This window comes from Rosa rugosa, chromosome 6, assembly GCF_958449725.1.
Source record: "Rosa rugosa chromosome 6, drRosRugo1.1, whole genome shotgun sequence".
NCBI lineage: Eukaryota > Viridiplantae > Streptophyta > Magnoliopsida > Rosales > Rosaceae > Rosa > Rosa rugosa.
The window spans coordinates 9,917,918-9,933,365 of record NC_084825.1 but is presented as its reverse complement, the minus strand read 5'-3'; the positions used below and the strand labels follow the sequence as shown (position 1 = coordinate 9,933,365).

The 15,448-nt window shown below is 36.0% G+C and overlaps 1 long non-coding RNA gene and 1 pseudogene across 1 annotated transcript; one reads left to right on the top strand and one right to left on the bottom strand.

Moving 5' to 3' along the window:
* Positions 1 to 8,924: 8,924 nt before the first annotated feature.
* LOC133718705 ((-)-germacrene D synthase-like) lies at positions 8,925 to 14,908 on the top strand (annotated as a pseudogene).
* LOC133713869 (uncharacterized) lies at positions 11,287 to 12,269 on the bottom strand. Its single transcript, XR_009848296.1, has 4 exons — positions 12,119 to 12,269; positions 11,952 to 12,022; positions 11,694 to 11,765; positions 11,287 to 11,597 (listed from the first exon to the last, which is right to left on the bottom strand). It is a non-coding gene; the product is annotated as an uncharacterized LOC133713869 (long non-coding RNA).
* Positions 14,909 to 15,448: the final 540 nt, after the last annotated feature.

Sequence of the window (15,448 nt, the reverse complement as noted above, 5' to 3'; positions counted from 1 at the left end):
AATCCTTGGGTATATTGATTACTAAGTCGCTAACAATTTTAAAACCTAAAAAATAGCACCAAGCTATTTACATGTCCGGCTCAGAACAACCAAGCCTAAAATGGGTCAAGAGAACCACAAGTGAATGCGGAAACTCACAACGAAGTGGTATGGACAATGAAAGTGATTTGGTGCAAGTTGATTTTGATTTTGAATAATAAATTGACAATTTAAAATTAAAATTGCAATTAAAAATTAAGATGCTAGAAAATAAATGCGAGAAAATCAAGAAATGGAAATTAGGTCATTAGGGTATCCTCCTAACCAAATTTAATGCACAAATATGTTCCGATAATGATAATTCAATTCATAAGAGCATCAAAAATCATACCCAAGGCTTTTCAAGGCTCATGGCTCATTGGATTCCTTAAATGGTATTCCTACTCCGGATCAAGGGCCGTAGAAACTCAATTGGGACAATCTAGAGCCGTGTTAGGGCCTCTAGTTGCACCAAAAGGCGAAGAGTTCTAGAATCAAGGTTCCCAAGCTACCCAATACGGCGATCAAAATTGGTATTGTAACTAACCATGTTCTAAACTAGTGTCATAGCCATAAATTAGAATGGTGATTAAGCTCCATAATTTGTTCTAGACATACTCATCTACACATTCAAGAGTTAATCAATCTCCTAATTATGCATTTAAGCCAAATATTATAGATTAGAACATATGTCATATTTGAATTTGAAAACCATTGAATCAAAATATATGTATTACATAAAATCCATTCTAGGACTTAAACCCTAGTTTCTTAAATAGACTACCTTCTACCCATTAACAAATCAACAACTGTATATATCAAATTAAAGAGGGAAATGTGAAGAGAAGTGAGAAGTAACAAGAACAAGTCACAACACTACTACACAAATGGCTTCACACGACGGTTTAAAATTGTCGTCCCACGTTGAAATTTTTCGTGGTCTATCAAGGCGTCGTCTGATGAAACTTCATCAGACAACGGTTTTCCATCATCGTATACCGATCATAGGGTCGACGGTGTGTAGCTAACTCAGTCGTCTGATGGGATCGGCAGATCTATCAAAAACCTGTCGACAACAATTTGCCGTTGTGTGACTTTTATTCACACAATGATCAACATGAGCATCAGTTGTCTGTTTGAAATTCAAAAGTCAGTTTTTATTTTGTAGCCATTGTGACTATTATATACATATGACAGTTCTTTTGAGCCATATGTTGTCTCTTTATAATTAAAAAGTCTGTTCTTATTTTGTAATCGTTGTGCATATTTTATACATACGACAGTCTTTTTTATAGAAAGTGTTGTGTGAAGACTGAAAATTAAATGTATGTGTTGCAATATCAAATTTACTCAAATCCCATGCATCAAAACTATGTCTCTTTTATTAAAACACAAAGCATAGTTGTACATTGGTAAAAGCTAGAACACATACGACCAGCTAAGGTAAAAGATAGACAAAGCTCTCTCCCAAATTACCCACTCCATATCAACACCATTCCAGGTATTTACATAACCTCTGATGCATCATTCCACACCATATAAATCTCAACTTCTCTCCCTGAAATGGATAGTAGATTTTGAAGATGCACTTTCTCAATATCAGGATGGTGAGTGGCTACAAGAACTGCTGGCCCTTCAACTTGAAATTTTCACCCCATCGAAGGCCACATATCCATCAGCAGTGATTCCCCAAGAGAGAGGGACCTTGCCAACTGGTCATGTTAAACACCAAAACCAATTCTTATTAGAGGTCAATTAACAAAAATATTAGCTTTACCAACATTTTTCAGTGCACAGATGACTTGCAGAAGCAACCAAGAAGCAAAACTTAAATGTCTCCTCCTTCACAATACCCTATCACAATGCACACAAAGCACGACTAAAATTGATATATTTAAGCCAATTACACCAATTCTCGGCAACTAATTCCAAGCAAATATCACTAGAATATAAGTAAAGGCCATTTTACTCTAATTCTTCATTCAAACACTGCAAACAAAAAAAGTACTAGTTCAAACCTCAACACAGTGCAACACTTGATTTGTTCAAATAGCCAAAACTCCCTAAGTCAAAAGTACTGTGAAACTAGAGGCAGTTTGACAAAACAAAAATATAAGTTATAATGCCTTGATTAAAGAAGCTTTGAAATCAGACACATACACCCACAACTATCTATGATAATTGTAGTGAGGAAGGAACAGAGTTGACCAAAGAAAAAACAAACAGGAAGGAGCAGAACACTGCTTGTTTGCAAACTTAATCTATGTAACCTCTTGGTCCAAATAAATGACGTGAGATAAAGTAGCTGATGAGTAAAGAGACCAAATCAAGACTAAAAGTTCTCCCATGCTTCAAGCTGACTAAGAAAATATACTAAAGAGAGACAATTGGTTTACTCGCAAGGCTAATGGAAAGTTACATTACTGACCTGAACATAAATTCTTGTTATAAAAGGGGATTCCGGGAGCTTGTTATTAGATAGTACCTTATTATAACCAAATGCATTTTCTCGAAGAATATGTCTTGCAACAATAGGATCTGATACCACAACAAATCCTTTCGGTCCAAACGCAAGCTTATACACAGAGCCATGCTGTAAAGTCCAACAGAAGCTTAAAAGAAAGTTAATTAACAAACCTCAGTACCACAGTTGCAAGAATATGTCATCAAAATTATAATCTAAAACAAGAAAGTGAACGTTTAATAGAACCTCAATCCAACCACTCCCTCCATGTCTTGGGGATAAAACTAACCTCCAAGCCGAGACCAAAACCGATCAAATGGCAGAGTAGACCATAAATGAAGTATGAGTTCCAAAATTAAGATATCAGATACAAAGAAGACATGACAAAACGATGTATAAGCTAAGCATCAATAAAGAAGCAAGCTTGGTCTCCCATAAATTGTAGAACAAAAGCCTTAAAGTAAAGCTAGTATCTTTCTCACTCTCATCATTGAGAAAATAAGAGACCCAGATGTTATAACATGCTCAACTGTTCAAATGACTATCTGGGTATGAGTGGTGGATGTTATAACATCCACCAAATTCTCAGGACCCAAGTTGAAGAAAACTAACAAATTAACAGCTAAAGAAATAGAGGTAACTGATAGAAGAGCGTTTGAGCTTGGAATTGAGAATATGAGTGGTGGTTGACGAGTGAAGATAACCAAAATCACTTATCTGATTCTTCATTCAAACACTGCAAACAGAAATAGTACTGGTTCAAACCTCAACACAAATACACAATGCAACACTTAATTTGTTCAAATAGCAAAGCCACAGAATCTGCTTGATGTACTTGCAAGTAAAAGAACAAAAGACAATTGAATTTCAAGCAAATCTAGGGACCTGACAAACCTCAAACACAAATCAAAACATATATACTGAAAATACTAGGATGAAACGTGTTTTCTGGGTATCGGGGATTGATAAGTACGTTACAATCCTTACTAGGCAGAAACCAAAAATAACACAGAATACACAACTTTTGGTTACGCAGTGAAAACCTTAAATTTGAGATTAAAAACACTACGGGGCTATTACTCTTGAGAACCCAAAATCAAATCAATTCACTAATGATGAAGGATACGTTTCTTTACAAACACAATTAGCACTATTCTCGGCTACAATCACTAGACTAACTAATGAGGTGTTTGTCTTGAACCTTGACTGCCTTCTTCACTTGAATGATTTGCAACTATCGCTCTTCATGCATCAACACCTTCTCTACTGATCTCAAGAGAACCAATGCACATGTATGAATGATCATTGAAACACTTTGACACGGAACAAGTGTTTCAAGGCTCCTATGCGACTCTTACTCAACAAACAAGAAGCAACAACAATTCTTGCATCTAAGTCATGCACAAATGAACGCTCACTTTCTGAATATATTAAGGAGAGAACAAATCCTTGATAATCACGACTTAACCCTAATTGGACTCCTAATAAGAAAGACCTTTTAATAAAAGATATCCAATTAAAAATAAACAAATTCTAAAACGTTTAGGACTTCAATAGCACGATTTTACCAGTTGGAATATCTTTGGAAATATCTTTGTAAAGCAATATCTAAAAACTGAAAGATACTTTCCCAAATCGAACTCCCTAAAACGTAGGACTGACTCGGGGATTGCAACACATGTTGCAATCCCATGCTTATGCATGAGATGCATTTACCTGAAATTCTCCGAGATCAGTTTTGATGAACTTTGTAGGCTTCTTCAGTGCTTTGTATAGGGATACCAACATATCATGTTTACACCTTGTACCTACAATCTCCCCATTTGGCGTTCCTATACAAAACATCCTATTTTAGGCACACTCCCCCTCAACAAGTACTTGAGAATCATCACATTCCATCAGCAATATACCTTTCCTGAAACACTTATCACCACATCTTATAAAAAGCAAGTTAAAGATAAGGCATGGGAATGTCAACACAATTTCAAGATCAATTATCAAATGATTTAAACATTCAAAGCACAAGTTGATCAATTTCACTAATTTCTCCCCCTTTTTGTCTAGGAATGACAAAGGCAGCTGAAAAGAGTAGCGGAAGCTATGCAAAAGAAGGATCACCAGTCGATGTGGCTCGATAGACACCAGCCCAAGAAGAATCAATTAGAGGAAGATAGTCTAAGTATCAATACTCCCCCTAAGTGTGATCATGTTACGAAAGATGCAAAAATGAAATGCAAACACACAATGAGTGAGTTTGTATCCTTGTACAACTGACAGAGACAAACGCTTAGCCTTTTAGACAAGAGTGTTAGCACCAATCCTCAAACATGAAAGTAATAAGATAAGGTCACATGAGTAAAGAATTTTTGACAACAACACAGTAAGCAAGAAGATGATCGAGTATTCTGTACCTTTGTTGTGTAAGTGAACATAGCTCAAAGTGGGGTGTGTAAGAAACTCAGAATCAAAGAAAATAGAACACACATAAGAAGTGACAAAATAATCACAATCAACTCAAATCTCCCCTTATGACACCGTGTCGACCCAATATTTTTTTCTTTTTGCCTTTCACACATTATGAAACTTTTCACATTTTTTTTTTCACAACAAAACTAAGACTCATGTAACAAGTTTTATGCCAGCAACTCCCAAGTCAGTTGACTTTGGGTACTTGATGTAATAAGGACATCCCAAAGGACACATCAACTCGAGTCAATAGTTTCACAATCCACCGGGGTGACCAAACCATTCATTTTTCTTCCCAAACCTCATATCGTTCACCATGACCAAGGCCTGTTTACTTCAGGAATATCCTGGTCTTGCTCCAAATAATTGTACCTTTTTACCAGGGTGCAACTACTACAAACACTCACTTCATACATGGGAACAAATATCAAATCAACCAAGAGAATTACGTACCACCACAAGGCGCATATGTGTGCATGTGAGAATACAAAGTGATGAAGAATATGTTGTTCATGCTCAAGATTACAGAGTGATGCAAGAACCAATTCAAAACATATTATTCAACTCATCACAACCAGATTTAAGGAAGATATCAGAACACTGGTAAATCTAAGTTCAATTTGATCTGTCAGACACGTTGGGATACAAGCCACACATGCAATCCTGATTTTCCAGAAAGAAAACAAAATGCAGAAATAAAAAGAGCAATGCACCTATACTAATATGATATCATACACTATGAATTCATGCAAAATGGATCAAGCGAAGTGAGAGTATTAATACTTAGAGCACCCACCAATGGTGCTTCTAAGTGATTCAAATCGAGCTGTATATAAGGGCTTAATAAATGAAGCAGCCAATTGGTGTTCAGTAGGAACAAAAGCACGCTCAAGCATATTATTAAGATTATCCATGTGAGTAGAAAAACAATTATTAGAACCATTTTTAATTCAAATTTGCTTCTGCTTCAAATTCTACTATTTGGGGATTGCAATACGTTCTGCGATCCTGCTAATCAACTTCAGCTGCTCTTTCAGCTCAGCTTGCAGTGATGCAGTTGGGCGAATTTTTGAGGCTTTCCTCTGATTTTGAGTGACCCTGCGAAGTATATTACACCTAGGACGGACGTGTCCCAATTTTCCACAATAATGACAAGTGGGAGTAAAGCTTTTAGAGTTATGAACATACCTGGGCTGACGCACAGAGGTCTGACGATCAGAACTTACCTGAGCAACTTTTTGATGGGTTTGAAAGGCTAAATTTGCTTCTGACCTTTTGGGCAACTTGGGACCAAAATCGTTGTCATTTGAAGCTTGTGACTGACCCAATGAATTTTCACATTCTACACCTTTTACAAAGGTCAAAGGCTTGCGGACGGAGCATGGTTGGGCTGGTTCGTACGACGGGGATGTGGAAGTGGGTGGACTTTGCTTTGGTGGGCTTTGAGTTTCTGGGCTGGGGTTTCTACCCTAGTCCAATAGCTTCTAATTTTGGGCTAGGGTTTAGGCTCTTGGCCCAAACCTATGTTTTTAGCTTTTGTCTAATTACAATAAGTTTCTTGTATTAGGAACCTAATGAGTGTAGTTTGGCTTGTCTATTCGCTATGTTTTTCCATAGATTATAGGCTCACTTTTAAAGTGAGCGATAAGTTCAAATATAGTTGGTCTATCCTATGTACTACTGTGGCTCCTCCACGAAACCTTGTTCTGGCCATTGTTATGTGTCAGCGAGTGAGTATGTAATTACCTTCTTGGCATGCGCTATTATCAAAAAAAAAAAAGCAGAGTTACATTATCAAAATTCTTAATGCTTCTTGGAATCTTGGGTGATGAGACTGTCCCTTAGATTTCTGCAAAATATTTGTATTAGAAATTTTTAATATTTTATATTTTATATTTTTTTAAAATAATAATATATTAATAAAAAGTAATATTTTATTATTACGAAAATGGGCCGGATCATTAACGGATCGGATCGACATAAATCCGTATTTGATCCGTTAAATAAACGGGTTAACTGATTCGGTTCATTAACGGATCAACGGATCAAAATTTTAGATCCAAACCCGTTCAATAGCCACGGATTTGAAGCGAGTCTGGATCAAAATCCGATCCATTTACAGGTCTACTCTGGGGTGGTAAATGTGGTATCAGATCCAGCCGCAAACATATCCTACAAAGACATCGAGTTGTTGATTAGATTAATGGTTATATAGCTAAACAATGTGAATCAACACTTTTCATCTACATACTAAAACAACTTGTCAGTCATGGTTTAAGGAGATAAGAGATTGTTAAGCAACTACTACTAGGGTAATTATATATGTGTGTGTGTGCGCGCGCGCGCCGGAGTGTGTGTGAGGTAAGAGGTGTACGTTAAGATTTGAGCTTTTGATGATATGTATTTGTAACACACCGGCCACAATCATAAACACAACTTGAATGTTTTAGATTGAATAATTTACAGTAGCAAATGAAGCAAGGATAGTAGTAGAGTTTACTGCCAACTTATGTGCTTGTAAAACTCAAATCTAGTATTCTTATCAACTTATGGAGGTCAGTACAGCGTAATAGGTGAGGAAATCTAAAAGGGTACGTATTAACCAAAATGGAAAAAGGATAAAGTGGCCCTAATGGGTGATAGAGAATAGGAAAAAAGACTCAACCTTTCCGCCTTTCTTGAATACAAGAGTTGGTTAAAAGTCAAGCAATTAGTACAGAGTACTAGTAATTAAATTGCTTCCATGTTCATCAGTACTCTGGCTTTTGAAACTGACCCTTATGCTTCACATGGATTTTGCCTATATTTATTAGACTAGATAGTCCTTGTTCATCAGTACTTAAAATAAAACCACTCCAACTTATAATAATTTATTTGTTTTCGTCGCCATTGAATTTGATGCCGGTGGTACGGTAGACTTACCGACAACTCATGATCTGTTTGAAAATTGGAACACAGTTGACGTTGGTCATTTATTAAGATCGATTCGATTAAACTTGATTCATTTTGATAGAAAATATTTCAAGATTTGCAGATCCCTCCCTACGTCATTAATTATGTAACGATCAACTTGGTTAAGAATACATTTACACTCGAGGAATATCATCGATTTTTAATCAGTGGTGGCGGCCTTGTTAACTAATTTAGTAATCTATTTTTAGAACCATCAAAGGCAGACCGATCATGAATAAACCCTCGGTCATGCTCTCTTCTGCATCTAGGACTATATAGTAATGGTTAATCATCTCCTCTGCACCAATACACACAACCAGTGAAGCAAATTAATAAACATTTCCTAATTAGTCGTTTACTACCATATCTTTCAATCTTTGCCTCTTTATACCTGAAAACCGAAAAAATAAAAGAAATTCCATTGAAGTTCAACCAATTAATTAGTTTAACTTTACATAATACAGCCGACACAAAACTGATGATAAGGTCACGTTCAGCCATCGATATCACCTGTTTCATTCCACAATTAAGCATTCAAATGGATATAAACGTGAACAGCGAAGAACAACCAGGAGCAATACAAACGTTTTACACATAAACGTACGCTTGAACTTGCGAGACAAGTCATGGTACTGTGATGTTTATTATACACTCATTTTACATCTATTTGAACAAAAATTACAATTATTTGAATCAAAATTACAACATTGAGAATAAAGTTACCATATTCATTTACACTATTTACATATAATTAAACAAAAATTACAATATTGACACAAATTTGTTCAAAAACTTGTAACAAGGTCGTAAATGGTGTAATTACCATTATTAGAACTAAGATTACACAAAATATGACTCAACATTACCACTTTGACAACAAATTTGTTGTCACATTTATAAATGTGTGTATGAGATACGGGTATGTATTATAGAATTTTCCTGAACTTGCAGGTGCATTCTATTATAATATTCCATGACTAAATATTCATAGAGCTACTCATGCTGTGTATCTTCTTTCTAAAGTTATATAAATAGCTAGCAAATCAAGATTAACCACAGCATAAAATTTCCTACAGATCGAATAAATGTGCCTTTGATCTCCAGAAAACCCTAAACCATAGTTGATACAATGTCTGCCCCTGCTTTAGCGTCTGAGCTAGCTCAAACCCCGAATAATATTACTGCCACTCCTAATGTTATTCGACATTCAGCTAATTATTCCCCGAGCATTTGGGGTGATCATTTTCTGTCATATGCTTCCATGGTAAGAAAGATTTATCAAGCGTCTTGAAAGAACAATGCTTTTCATATATGAATTTGCATGCACCAAGAACCAATCAATTAAGGTCATGCTCGTTTTATTACGTTCAAAATATACGCATGTGTATGTAGGAAGCGGCAGATAGTAAAAGTAAGAAGCATATCCAAGACTTGAAGGAAGAGCTGAAGAGGATGATAATGGCTCCAGCGAAAAGGCCTTCACAAAAATTGCACTTCATCGACCACATTCAGCGCTTAGGTGTCTCATACTATTTTGAAGATGAGATTGACCAAATTTTGCAGCAAGTTCACCGAGAAGAAGAATATGATGATCTTTGCACCACTGCTCTAAGCTTTCGATTGCTTAGACAACAAGGTTATAACACTTCATGCAGTAAGTCATCAGTCGATCTCCAGCTCCGTGTCAATTATGTAATTTACCATTCCTGATTTTCTCTCTCATCACTTTACTTATTCACTGGCCGTGCAGATATGTTTAACAAGTTCAAGGATGATGATGGAAGATTTAAAGAATCGCTTATTGATGATGTACTCGGCCTGCTAAGTTTGTATGAAGCCTCACATCTTCAGATGCTCGGGGAGGATATACTGAACGAGGCACTAAACCTTCACCACCGCTCATCTCGAGTCTGCAGCACACCACCTAAGCTCATCGTCTCTGCTTTGGAAACAAGTAACTCATGCCTTGTATCAACCACTTTGGCAGGGCATGCCCAGGATTGAAGCGAGGCATTACTTGTGTATTTACCAAGAAGATGATTCACATAATGAAACTCTCCTGAATTTTGCAAAGCTGGATTTCAACACTGTGCTGAAAGTTCATCAGAAAGAACTAAGCGAAATTAAGAGGTTAATATGAGTTGTATACATATTACATTACATGCACTAAAAATTGATCACTTATTACAACGTATACAAAGTTGGATTTAAACCAAAATTAATCGTTGCCTGCGTAATTAATTACTAATCAGGTGGTGGAAGGACTTGGACTTTGTAACCAAGCTACCTTTTGCAAGAGACAAGGTAGTTGAGGCCTATTTTTGGGCTTTTGCAGTCTACTTTCAGCCGGAATATTAATTTGCCAAGATGGTATTAGCAAAAGCTGTAGCTATAATTACAGTCATTGACGACATATACGATGTGCATGGCACGTATGAAGAACTAGAGAGCTTTACTGAAGCTATTGAGAGGTTCAAAATTGACAAATTATTCACCATATTTGTTTTAATGAATTCTATGATATATATATTCTTGTAATTACTCCTATACATTAACTCTATTAATTGATCATCAGGTGGAACATTTCTGTCGTTGATCAACTACCAGATTATATGAAAGTGTGTTATGAAGTGCTGTTGAATTTCTTCACCGAACTTGAAGAAAGTCTAGCGAATAAGGGAATCTTATACCGCCTCCACTATGCGAGAGAAGCAGTATGCATGTTTCCATCACATAATATATATTTGTGATATGTTGCAATGAAATAAACAGAGTGAGTATAGGATTAATCATTAATTATAAGTTGGTTGGCTTTCTATGTGTCTCTCAGTTTAAGGTTCAAGTCAGAGCTTACTTCCAGGAAGCGAAATGGTTGAAACAAAAGTACACACCAACAATGGAAGAGTATATGTCTGTGGAACGCAATACATCCTTCTTCATGTTGGCAGTAGTGTCATTTGTTGGAATGGGAGTTATTGTTACAAAAGACTCCATGGATTGGGTTTTCAATGAACCTAAGATTTTAAAGGCCACATCTATAATTGGCAGACTCATGAATGACCTAGTAGGCCATAAGGTACGCGGTAATCATGGTTAACTTTGTGTCAATTTTAACCTGCAGATTTGAAAGATAAATGCGGAATTAATTAGCTCCACCCACTACTAGCAAAATTGACTATACACACGGATTAGAATCAGTGTGTATAAATGTTAATACTCACTGATATCTGTGTGGGAAGCCTATTAGCTACCCTACACTCACACATTTAATTTCTGTCCCATTTGAGGGGGGTGGCCTTTGGTCTTCCCACACTGATAAAAAAATCAGTGTGAACTCTTTAGAGGGACCCACCTCTGCACCTGATATGCCATTAAATTACTTGGTATTTAAAATCAGTGTGAACTAATTAAATATTAAAAAGTAAAATAGTCTATTTCACAATTTATGAATTTAATGTTGAAGGAGATATTTTTAGTATTTTTGTTTTTCTTAATGTAAATGATGCAGTTTTAACCTAATCGTCACATTTAGTGATAATAATATTAGGAGTTCTAATCCCATGTGATAGTATTCACTTTTAGTCATAATCTCCAGATATGTTCATCGGCAAAGCATCTTTTCCTTCATTATCATCAAATCTCCAAAAAGTCACTCCTAAATAACTGGCGATCACTGTAAATGAAATATCAGGAGAACCTTGCAAGAAAAAATAAAATAAAAGATTAGATACAAATGAAGACCCAGATCAAGAATGTTATACCAATTTATCAACGAGAGATTAATGACAATTACCTGTTGTTATTGCGGCGAACTCTTAAAACGCAGTTGAAGCTCTGAAGATGGCCCGGCAGAATCATCGAAGATCTAGAAATAGCAAAACCACCCAATATTTAGAACAAAGAACTTGGGAGTGAAGACGGAAATCCATGGGCTTCAACAAATGAAATGAATTTATATGGTGACAAACCAAAATTCCGAGTTGAAAGAAAGAAGAGAGAAACAACAATAGACTAACTCAGCTAAAACAACGATATCGTAGAGAAAGTTCACCTCCAATACCAGAATCAATTTCGCTGATAATCAACTAATCAAAAAACTAGGGTCTCCCAAAACATGATGTCCTGCAACCAATTGAAACACAGGATTCAATAAAGAGATAACTAATTTCAATTACATGAAAGGATTTGAAGATTGAGAACAGAGGTTGAGAGAATTACTCTATTTCGTTGCAAGAAGCCGCAAACTTCGATTTGGGTTGTTTGGAAGAAACGTCGATCTGGGTTTTGTTTGAAGGAAGCAGTGTTGGGCGAGATCTACTTTCTCTCTCTAGCTTTTAGACACGGGGAGTGACTTAACTTTTTATTTACAATTTGCAAGTGAACTGTGAAGTAACCCTAATTGACTAGCTTTAAGAGAATTAATAATTATTATTATTTTTAATAAATGGCAACTGAAGTCAGTGTGCCTGCCGCTCTTTTTTTTTTTTTTTCTTTTTTCAAGTTCTGCTTTTTTTTATTTGTTATTATTATCTCTTTTGCCCTTATTATCTGAAAAATGTATCTTTTCCATGCTAATTATGAATGCCCACATGAAACTTTAATGACGATAAAAAAAATATTAGGTTTTTGTTACAGAGGAAAAAAAAAATTAATTACACTAATCACTTATTAATAGGCTTTTAAATTTTTACAATTTCTACCATATAAATTAAATCAACCGTAATTATCATTTCCACATGACGGGTAATTACATTTACCATATAAATCGAATAAGATTAATTACATTAATGAACTTTTAATTCTTTACCATGATTGAAAAGATCCGTAACTTTTTGGGAAAAATTTTTTTAGTCCATAATCAGAATAGACTTGGAAACACGAGGGAGAAGATCACTATGATTTGTTTCTGATGATTTTAATCATCGATCCACACTGATATCTGTGTGTATTAACAAAAATAATACAAACGGCTATCTGTGTGAGATGCAAACATGTCACTTTTAACAAATGTTGACACAGATATCAGTGGGAAAGTAGCAATTGCTACAAATATCTGTGTGTATTAACAACAATAATACAAACGGATATCCGTGTGAGATGCAAACGTATCACTTCTAACAAATGTTGACACAGATATCAGTGGGAAAGTAGCAATTGCTACAGATATCTGTGTCAAATAACATACAGATATCAGTGTCATTTCGACATTCACACGGACGACAGTGTGAAAATTCATTGTTAATCTGAATAAACTTGGAGAAGATCACTATGATTTGTTTCTGATGATTTTAATCATCAATCCACACTGATATCTGTGTGTATTAACAAGAATAACACAAACGGATATCTGTGTGAGATGTGACATGTTTGACACAGATATCAGTGGGAAAGTAGCAATTGCTACAGATATCTGTGTCAAATAACATACAGATATCAGTGTCATTTCGACATTTACACGGACGACAGTGTGAAAATTCATTGTTACAGATGTATGTGGGAAATAAAATTATTTTGCAAATTATAAGTTTGTTATTACTAACATATATCTGTGTGTGTATAATTCACACAGATATCAGTATAAGTTAAATATTTAGTACATACAGACATCTGTGAGAAAGTCTAGCCACACTGATTTCAGTGTGTAAAAGTGTGAGCATGTTCTTATGTAGGACCCAGTCATTCAATTCACACAGATATCTGTATCTACAAGTTAAAACCCACTGATTTTTTATCAGTGTGAGAGTCAGTGTGTTTAAAATCTGTGTGCATTGCTCTTTTTGCTAGTAGTGACCCTCAATGCCATTCTGGTTTACCTTAAACCTTCTTTGTTTGTCAACATTTATATGCAGTTTGAGCAAAAGAGAGAAGACATTGCATCAGCAGTGGAATGCTACATGAAGCAATGTGGTGTCACAGAAGAAGAAGCAGAAGTCGAGAAAACTAAACAAGTGAATGACGCATGGCAAGACATAAACGAAGAGTGGCTCGATGCCACCTCTATCCCTAGGCCCCTACTCTTGCTGATTTTGAACTTTGCACGTACTAGTGAAGTTCTATACAAGGGTGAAGATGTGTTTACTCATTCTGAAAATGTGCTCAAGGGTCATGTAGTTTCTCTCTTTATCGAACCCGTGCCCATATAAGCCTAAAATCTGGACATGTTCTCTTTACTGCAAAATAAAGTCCTTCGTTGTCGTAAAATAAGCAGTTTGCAAGACAGCTAGCTAGCGCTAGTACTTGCTGCCGGATGAAACGATGTTTGAATAAAGTTTATTTATTGAATTGTCTTGTTGTTCAGGATACTAAATACGCTCCATAGAGAGAGAGGCTGTCGCTTCTCTCTCCTCATCCCTTAGTCTGCCTCTACCCTTACCTATAATAGTTCTTTGCTCCGGCAGTGGCAGGTTTCCTTGTTTTCCCTTTCTTAATTTCTTCTTCATGTCCCTCCCAACTCTTGTTCTTTAGATCCCTTTCCTCTTTTCCACCCATATTATTCATCCACCAGTATCCTCCGTACTTCAAATTCTAGATTCTTCACGTATCAAGTGCATAGCCTCCTCAGCCATCAATTTCAATTTCAGTGAAGGACTGTCTGTTATTCAGAGCTCCGAAAACAATGGTGAATCGTGTTTCCCACAAAGACAGCAAGGCTTTTTAACCACTGCCTTTCTCAATCTATTCCTCTTTTTTCTTCTCTCTTTCGTTCCTGTTCTTGTCTGGGGTTCGGCTGGTTGAGAGTGTTTGTTTCTTCCTCGCTCATGGAATTTGTGTTATGATGATACATCATATCTTTGGATAGGATCTCCCTGGTTGTTCATGTGATAGGGTGATTTGGATACCTTTCAGGCTCTTGTTGGAAAGTATGGTGACGTCTCTGTGTCACCAAGAGGACCAACGGCTTTTGGCGGTGAGGCAAACGCTCCTAGCTAGCTTTTACTTTCTTTGAGGATTTCGTCCTGACTTTTCCTCTCTAGCTTGGAGGGTTTCCTCTCCTTATTGGACTCCAGTTGAACTTTTACTGTTGTTGGGTTTGTGGTGTTTTTTACTTCCTCCTTTTTTGTAATCTTTACACAAAAGTTGGGTCTTAATTTGTTTGTAAACTTTTATGTTTGAATAAAAAAATTATAATTTTTTCATTGCCAAAAGAAAAATAAGAGAATTATTTTAGAGAATAATATTTTTGTAAATCTTTTTCTTCTCATCAGAATATTTCATCCAAATACAATTGTGTACGCTAACACTCCACATCAATTTGGAGCATACAATCACGTATAGGCTTGAAGAATTCAAAGAATCGAATTTGATAATTTTATTCAATAAGCTATATTGCCAGGGGCTAGCTACTGCTTATCTTTTTTTTTTTTTTTTTTTTGGGTAAACGAGGAGAGGACAAAAACCAAGTCCCCCCTCAAAAAATTATTAATAAATAAAATAGTAAATGGGGTGGAGGACTAAGCCAAGTCCAATACCTGAAAATTACAGAAAAATTCGAGCACAACATGATGGAACATTCTAGAAAGGGTAAATTTCAGTTTACCTCCCTGATCT